This window comes from Eschrichtius robustus, chromosome 12, assembly GCF_028021215.1.
Source record: "Eschrichtius robustus isolate mEscRob2 chromosome 12, mEscRob2.pri, whole genome shotgun sequence".
NCBI classification, from domain to species: Eukaryota; Metazoa; Chordata; class Mammalia; order Artiodactyla; family Eschrichtiidae; genus Eschrichtius; species Eschrichtius robustus.
In genome coordinates this window covers 105,312,083-105,321,649 of record NC_090835.1, presented here as the reverse complement: position 1 = coordinate 105,321,649, position 9,567 = coordinate 105,312,083, and the positions used below count along the sequence as shown (strand labels likewise).

General features: G+C 44.9%; 1 non-coding gene across 1 annotated transcript; it reads left to right on the top strand.

The window, feature by feature from the left end:
* Positions 1–8,533: 8,533 nt before the first annotated feature.
* LOC137774299 (U7 small nuclear RNA) lies at positions 8,534–8,595 on the top strand. Its single transcript, XR_011075827.1, has one exon. It is a non-coding gene; the product is annotated as a U7 small nuclear RNA (small nuclear RNA).
* The last annotated feature ends 972 nt before the right edge of the window (positions 8,596–9,567 follow it).

The following is a 9,567-nucleotide window of genomic DNA, read 5'->3' as shown; positions in this document are numbered from 1 at the left end:
AATGCAGAAAAAGCACTTGAAAAATATGATAGTCATCATAATAAAAACACTCAACAAACAGGGATAGGGACTTCCCTGGTGGCGCAGTGGTTAAGAATCCTCCTGCCAATGCAGGGGACACGGGTTCGAGCCCTGGTCTGGGAAGATCCCACATGCCACGGAGCAACTAAGCCCGTGCACCACAACTACTGAGCCTGCTGTGCTCTAGAGCCCGCGAGCCACAACTACTGAAGCCCACGCACTTAGAGCCTGTACTCCAAAACAAGACAAGCCACCACAATGAGAAGCCCGTGCACCACAACGAAGAGTAGCCCCCACTCGCTGCAACTAGAGAAAGCCCGCACACAGCAACGAAGACCCAACGCAGCCAAAAAATAAAATTAAAAAATAAAAAAAAAAAACAGGGATAGAAGGGATATCCTCAACTTGATAAAGGGCATCTGTGAAAAACCCATAGCTAACATCATACTTAATAGTGTGAAAGCTTTCACCCGAAAATCAGGAACAAGAGAAGGATGTTTGCTCTTGCCACTTCTATCCAACATTTTATTGAAGGTTCTAGCCAGGACAATTACACAAGAAAAATGGAATATTACTCAGCCAGAAAAAACAATGAGATCTTGCCATTTGTGACAATATAGATAAACCTCGAGGGCATTATGCTAAGTGAGATGAGTCAGAGAAAGATGAACACTGTATGATCTCACTTACATGTGAAATTCAAAATAAAACAAACCCACCAAGCTCATAGATACAGAAAACAGATGGGTGGTTGACAGAGATGGGGGTGGGAGGGGTGGGTGAAATGGATGAAGGGGATCAAGAGGTATGAACTTTCAGTTATAAAATAAATAAGTCATGGGGATGTGATGTACAGCAATGGCAACTTATAGTTAATGCTGTGTTGTACATCTGCAAGTTGCCAAGAGAGTAGATAAGGTTGCAGGATACAAGATCAATATACAAAAATCAATTGTATTGCTAGCTATTGTATACACTAGCAATAAACAATCTGAAAATGAAATTAAGAAAGCAATTCCATCTACAATAGAATCAAAAAGAATAAAATTATTAGGAATAAATTAACCAAAGAAGTGCAAGACCTGTGCACTGGAAACTACAAAACACTGCTGAAAGAATTAAAGGCGACCTAAGTAAATAGAAAGACATTCATATGGATTGGGAGACTTAATATTGTTAAACTGGCAAAACTAAATTTGTCTACAGATTCAATGAAATCCCTATCAAAATTCCAACTGCCTTTTTTGCAGAAATGGATGAGCTAGTCCTAAAATTCATATGAGAATGCAAGGGATCCAGGATAGCCAATTCAATCTTGAAAGTGAAGACAAAGTTAGAGGTCTCACACTTCCCAATTTCAAAACTTACTGCAGGGCTACAGCAATCAAGACAGTGTGGTACTGGCATAAGGAAAGACATATGGATCAATGGAATAAAACTGAGAGTCCAGAAATAAACCTTTACATCTATAATCAATTGATTTTCAACAAGGATGCCAAGATCACTCAATGGGGAAAGAATAGTCTTTGTCACAAATGATTCTGGGACAACTGGATATCGACATGCAAAAGCATCAAGTTGGACTCACCATAAACAAAACGCAAAATGGATTAAAAACAAAACTAAATCTAAGACGTACAAATATAAAACTTTCAGAAGACATAGGTATAACTTCTCATGATCTTGGATTAGGCAATATTTTTTTAGGTATGACACTAAAAGCATAACCAAAGAAAAAAATAAGTTGGACTTCATCAAAAAAAATTTTTTTTAACTTTGTACTTCAAATAACACTACCAAGAAAGTGAAAAGGCAACTCACAGACTGGAGAAAGTTTTTGCAAATTATAAATGTTATGAGGGTCTAGTGCCCAGAATATATAAAGAATTCTTACAATTCAACAGTAAAGAGACAACGCAATTTAAAAATAGGCAAAGGATCTGAATAGACATTTCTCCAAAGGTATACAAATGGCCAGTAAGCACATGAAAAGATATTCAATATATCATTAATCATTAGGGAAATGCAAATCAAAACCTTAATGAGGTATTTCCCTGGTGGTCCAGCAGTTAAGACTCCGTGCTCCCAACGGAGGGGGCCCAAGTTTGATCCCTGGTCAGGGAACTAGATCCCGCATGCTGCGACTAAAGATCCCGCATGCTGCGACTAAAGACCCGGCACAGCCAAATAAATAAATAAATATTTTTTTTAAAAACCAAAACCTAATGACATACCACTTCAATATACTAGGATGGCTATAATGGAAAAAATGGAAAATACCAAACATTGATGAAAATGTGGAAAAACTGGAAACCTATACTGCTAGCAGGAATATAAATTGGTGCAGCCACTGTGGAAAAACAGCTTGACAGTTCCACAAAAAAAGTTAAACACAGAGTTACTATATAATTCTGCACTTCCATTCCTAATTATATAACCAAGAGAATTGAAAACAAATACTCAAATACTTGTACACAAATGTTCATAGCACCATTATTCATTACAGTCAAAAAGTAGAAACAACCGAGATGTCCATTAATGGCTGAATGGATAAACAAAAAAAGGTATAGCCAAGTAATGGAAAGCTATTTGGCAATAAAAAGGAATGAAGTATTGATACATGCCACAACGTGGCTGAGCCTCAAAAACATCATGCTAAGTGGACAAAGCAGACACAAAAGGCCCCATGTTGCATGATTCCATTTAGATGAGACGTCCGGAATAGACAAGTCCATAGAGACAGAAAGGAGATTGGTCGTTGCCAGGCACTGAGGTGGGCGGGAGCAAGAGGAGTGACTGCTAGCAAGCGGTAGGGTTTTATCTGGGGGAAATGAAAATGTTCTGAAATTAGTGATTTTTGCACAGCCTTATGAATATACTAAAAAACCACTGAATATTACACTATAAAATAGTTAATTTTATGGTATTTGGATTCTCTCTCCATTGTTTAAAATGTACATATCCTCTCAACATCAGGAAAAAGTGGGAAACTATTTAATGGATCCAAAATAAGGAATGAAAATGGACAAATAATAAACACAGTTGATGGGGCTTTTAGCTCAAAGTATTAATAACTGTTAAGTGAAGGTGGACTAAATGCTTGTGTGAAGCAGTCTAGATATACGTATATGTTCTTTACAAACAAACATCTACAACTGAAGAGTTGAAGGTAAAGAGATAGAAAATATATACTGTGCAAATACTAACCAAAAAAAACCCAAAAAACAAAACTGGTGTAGCCGCTTTAACATCAAAATATCTGTTAAAAAAGCATGTTAGAAAAAAAGCTTCACTTCGGAATGACAGCTGAGTTCTACTAAAAGACAAAACAATTCCAAATGCGTGTGTACCTACTCACCTATCCTCAACATATAAAGCAAAAACTGACACTGCTACTCCAGGAAACAGACAAGTGCAAAACCATCAAGGGAGATGTTGGCACATCTCCGCAATTGATAGCATCTGACCTTCTTGTGTCTTCAACGGAGATGGGATATTCAGTCATGTAACTGGTTTTGTGTTTTATTTTTTTCGAGTTTCCAAGTGTGAGTACGGAGACTTCTAAATTTCCTCCCACTGATCGCGCCTCTGGGGACTCACACCCTCCTCTTCCGTGGGGACCAGACCCAGCGACTTCTTAAGAAAAGTGGAAAACGGCAGAAGAGATGGGTTGCCGTTCCTGAGCTCAGACTGTGGGATACGGTGACTTGCTCTTCCTGCCTCTCCCTGCTCACTCTGGGGAAGCTTGCTGCCGAGCTGTGGTGGCCCTGAAGAGCCACCCGTGAACCAAGGAACTGAGGGTCGTTTACCACCAGAGCCAGTGAGGAGCCAGCTCAGAAGAAATCCCTCCCCAGCTGAGCCGCTAGGAGACCACAAATAGTGAGAGACCCCTAGCCAGAGGGCACAGAGAAGCATGACTGGATGTGTGTCCCAGGAACTGTGAAATTTGAAAAATATACCCAGAAGATCCATCTCACAGCTCACTCTGGTACTGGATAGATACATCTACCTACATATATAGATGATAAAGAGACAACTCTATAAGGGTCTTAGCCAAAGTTGCACATTGCCTATCCTCTGCATTTAAACATCACTTTGGGGAATTCCCAGGCGGTCCAGTAGTTAGGACTCGGTGCTTCCACTGCAGGGGGCACAGGTTTGATCCCTGGTCGGGGAATTAAGATCCCGCAAGCCATGCTGCACGGCCAAAAAAACCCCAAAAAACAAACAAGAAAGCAAAAAAAACCCACAAAAAAACCACACGTCACTTCATAAGGGACTGGATACATAGATGGTTTTATGCCTGTACAACGGACGTCGGTGCAACTCAATGTGTTATCAGTGACAGTGATATAGTGTATATTCATATAATGAGTGTTTACTACTTATAAGTAGGAATCATTCAGCTGTCTCTAAATTATATTAGAATCATAACCTATTCCATTTTTCAGGTGAGAAAACAGACTTAGGGAGGTTACGTCATTTCCCTAAGGTCACCCCCCTAGTAAGGGCTGGAGCAGGTATTTGACAGCAACCAAATCACACCCAGGAGCGTAGTTCTACCCCTCATTGTCCCCTGGGCTCTGCACACCCCAGGGTCCAGGTGCATGTAGCCGGGGAAGAAGGAGCCGGGAGCACCTGCACTTTCACGCCCTCTGCAAACAAGCAGCTGAGAACTAGACTTGATTTTACCTGGAAACAGATGTGAACGTGACATTAACTGCCTCTTGAATTTTAGAAGTGTTTGTACACGTATTACACATATGCCGTTACAGGTGTCCCTGCTCTCAAGAGCTCATGAGCCAAAGTCAGTTTTCAGATCTTTTGTTACATAAACTCCTGCTACTCACCAGCTTAAACTCAGGACCAAGCTCATTTGGAATATGCACCCTCCCTCCTGACTCAAGCCTGGCACCTCACTCCCATTACCCAAACCAAGAACCAAGGAGATTTGGGTGGTGAGGGATAGTTACAAATGCACAAGGTAATTCCCTGGCGCTCCAGTGGTTAGGACTCCACGCTTTCACTACCAAGGGCTTTGGTTCAATCCCTGGTCAGGGAACTAAGATCCCACATGCCACGCAGTGCGACCAAAAAACCCAAAACAAATACACAGAAAATACAAACCTTTGGTTTTGCTATCACTTGTTATTTCTAATGGATGCCATTGAGAAACTTCTCAAACAAAGTAGCTTAAGTGGTTTCAATTTTACAAGAGTGTTTATATAACTTATTCTTAATAAAATATACCTGTTGGTGGAATGCCCCTTTTGTCCCCATCTTGAGAAACGTCACCCAGATTCCCAAAGGGCACCTGCCTGAATATTTGGAAACCCATGCCCTCAGAGATACGAGTACCAGCCTTGTTCCTACTCACGGCTCCAGTGGGCCCTTCCTTAGTACGGCCTCCAGGTTGCTGGGCTAGACGTCCTCACGTTGGGGCAGGAGCCACTCGCGTACCACATGACCTTTTCAGATTTCACTGTGAAGCAGACAGTTCACACCTCAGGCGCTTGGTCACCTGGAGTCCACCGCTGGGTGTTTGGGGATGGGGGGACCTTTCTAGCGTTTGCCCGCCCCTCACCCCGACACGGGGACCCGCCTGCCTGCCCCTCACCCCGACACGGGGACCCGCCTGCCCGCCTCTCATCCCGACACGGGGACCCGCCTGCCTGCCTGCCTCTCATCCTGACATGGGGACCTGTCTGCCTGCCTCCGATCCTTTGCCAAAGACTGGGGCCAGCTGCCTGGCAGCCACTGTTAATCAACAGAAAGACTGAGAGAACAGCTTAAATAGACTGGGGCAAACGCCCCACGGCAGCAGGTCAGCCCGTCAAGGACCCTCCAAAGCACTCTCCTAGACCCACACAATTTGGGTAAAATGGAAAAAAAGTCAGTTGATTTACACTTTGCTGTAAATTTTTGTTAGGAGCAGCCTGTTAGTCGTGACAGTTACCACTTATTTCCTTTGCTACTAGAAAGCCTTATTACTCTGGAGTTTACAGCATCCTGGAGTGAGAAACTCTCATATAGACACCGTTTGGAGAGGAGAAATGACCTGTAATTCTTCTTCAGTCCAAGTGTGTGGTCGTCACAGCAGCACCAGCCCCCAGCTGCCCAGGGACTCAGGTGCGCTTCGCTCCCTAGGGTTTTCACCCCCATCCCCCATCTCTCAATTTCCAATTTTCCCAGGAAGGAGGGAAGACCATCCCATTACCTGTGAGGAGGACGGAAATGCTGGTCGTGGGCCCTGCAGATTTTCAAGTTCAAGTCACAGGCTCCGGCGACTGCGTGTGTAGTAGCCGTAGGGGCGCGGTAGATGTGGGATTATGGCTTTCCTACCATGTACGTCCGGCAAGGCCTCTCCTTGGCTTGGACCTTCCTGGAATCCTGACACATAAAAGTGGTGTCGGCAATCACACTGAAGCTCCTGAATCAGCCTCTAGGTGTTGGTCTCTTGTGACCAGGACACTTGGAAGAACCTACAGCTCCTGTAAGTGAGCAGGTTTGGGGAGAAAAGCGTGTACCCAAGTGACTGAAGTGTAACTTGAACCACTTCATTGCAAACTACCTGTACCTGTGTTAGGAGGTTTAACAGCTTCAAGGGATAACTGACATATAATAAACTGCACGTTTCAAGTGTACGACTTGATACGTTTTCACACCAGCTTTCGTTTGTTTGTTTGTTTTACATTCCACACGTAAGTGAGATCATACAGTATTCGTCTTTCTCTGACATATTTCACTTAGCATGTACGCCGGGGACACCATCCCCATAATCAAGTGTGACCATCTCCATCACCGCAAACTTTCCTTGAGCCTCCTTGTAACCCACCCTCCTGCCCCTCCCCACCCTACCTCTCCCCCAGAAGCCACTGAGTCGCTTTTTGTCACAAACAAGCAGATTTGCACCCACGTATCATACCAGTTCTGAGCCCAGCAGGCAAATACGTACTTTTTTTGTAGGTCGGGCCTTGCATGGCGTGCTTAAAATTCTCAGTTCCCGGAGAGCGAGAGAAACGAGAGACAGATGCAGATGAAAGGCTGGTGCGGGGTCACCTCCTGGGAGTCTCCCCAGAGCAGCCCTACCTGCAGGCAGCCCGACCGGCCTCTGCCCATGTGGCGGCAACCCTCCCTCCTTTCCTGGCAGGCTCCGGGCGGCGGCGTGGGACTCCTGGCCGGTTCTGGCACACAAACAACCGACCCCAGCAAGAGGACGCTGGGAGCCGGCCGCTGCGATCTGCCTCCCGCTCCTGCATCACTTAGCTGCTCAACTGGACGTCCTTCCCTTCTCCCTCCTCTCCCGAAGCCTCATCCTGTCAGCTCTGCCTCTGTTACTGCACCAAGTCCGTCTGGCCCGATGCGCAGCAAGCCAAGACGCCGAGGCACCGAGGCCTGCAGCCAAGCGAGGGTTCACTCATAAAGCAGCCAAGCGAGGAGACGGCAGAACAAACCTCAAACACGCCTCCCGAAAGGCCCGGGGCTGGGGTATTTATGGGATGCGGAATAAAGAAGCCCGGGCGGTAGAGGCGCGGGGAGCATGGGGAGAGGTGATTGGAAAAAGGTGCGGAACCGAGGTTCCACGCAGGCGTAACTAAGCTACAGGCCTCTGCAGGTTCAAGAGGTCATCGAGCGGACACTCGTGCATGCCCACCTGGAGGGCTGGTGGTCCCTTCCAATCTTAACCAGCTGAGCTCAAACTAGACACAGGTGACTCCAAGATTCTGGAAAACAACTCAGGCCAACATCTTTTTTTGTAGGCTACGTGCCGCGTGGAGAACACACAAGTCTTTTTTTTTTTTAATTTATTTTATTTATTTATTTGTGGCTGAGTTGGGTCTTCATTGCTGCGCGCAGACTTTCTCAGTTTCGGCGAGCAGGGCTTCTCTTGTTGGGAAGCGCAGGCTCTAGGTGCACGGGCTTCAGTAGTTGCAGCACGCGGGCTCAGTAGTTGTGGCTCCCGGACTTAGTTACTCCACAGCATATGGGATCTTCCCGGACCAGGGCTCGAACCCGTGTCCCCTGCATTGGCAGGCGGATTCTTAACCACTGCACCACCAGAGAACACGCAAGTCTTAAAGCGACTTGATTAGCGACGGCGGCAGGTGAAATGGGTTTGACGCATCACCCGCCGTTTCACCCCTTTCCCAGTCCACACGGCCCCTGGAGCTCCGGTCAGTGTAAACAGATTCTTCTCTACCCTCAATCTGTTTGCACAAGGATGCCTCTGGCTTGGCTCTGCCCCGAGGACATCACGCCTGTTCCCACCGGCGCCCCAGGCTTGCAGGATGCAGGTGGGGCCGGGAACGTGCCTCCTGGCTCCCCCTGCTGTACCCAGGCCCATCCTCTCCAATGCAGGAAGGCTGTCCGGACGTGGGGTGGCCGTGGAAATGGTCCAGCATATGGTTCGTGCCCGGGTTTGGGCTAATGATGAGGAAGATAGTGTTTTCCCACAAGATATGAAATTACACCTGTGAAAGGCCTAGTTCGCTTCTGACACAAATAAGCATCAGAGCATTACAGCTCTTTTAGAAGATGTCTAGCAGGTTTTCTGGTCCACACTGGAAAACCCAAGGGAAAAAAAAAAAAGCATCAGAAAAGTAGGGTTTGACGGCTGTCACCTTCTTAGACGGACAACATTCTGCCTATGGAATGTGTATCTCTCTCAATAAACCTGCTTTCACTTAAAAAAGAAAAGAAAAGAAAGAAAGTAGCGCTTAGTAGGCACGTGCAGGCTTTTAAAACTCCTTAGGAGACAGGTAAGGATTTCTTCAACAGGACACAAAAAAGACTAACCCAAAAGGAAAAGATCAATAAAAATTTCTTTTTTCCCCCAGTTTGATTGAGATATGATTGAGATGTAACATTGTATAAGCTTACGGTACACAATGTAATGATTTGATATATGCATATGTTGCGAAATGATCACCACGTTAAGTTTAGTTAACATTCGTCACCACACAGTTACATTTTTTTTTCTTGTGATGAGAATTTTAAAGATCTAGTCTCTTAGCAACTTTCAAACATGCAATATAGTGTTTTTAACTATAGTCACCATGCTACACATTACATCCCCAGGAGTTATTTATTTTATACTGGAAACATGCACCTTTTGAATCCCCTTTACCCCTTTCTCCTCCCCCCACACTACCCACCTCCCTCACCTCTAGCAACCACCAATCTGTTCCTTGTAGCTATGAGCTTGGCTTTGATGTTTTGTTTTTTTTTTAGATTCCAAGTATAAGAGAGATCATACAGTATTTGTCTTTCTCTGTCTGACATATTTCACTTAGCATGCCCTCAGGGTCCATTCATGTTGTTACAAATGGCAGGGTTTCCTTCTTTTTTATGACTGAATGATATTCTGTTGTATGTGTGTTTGTTTATGATATCTTTACCCATTAATTCACTGATGGACACTTAGGTTGTTTCCATGTCTTGGCTATTGTAAGTAATGCTGCAATGAACATGGGGGTGCAGATATCTTTTTCAGTTAGTGTTTTTATTTCCTTAAGATAAATACTGAGAAGTAGAATTGCTAGATGA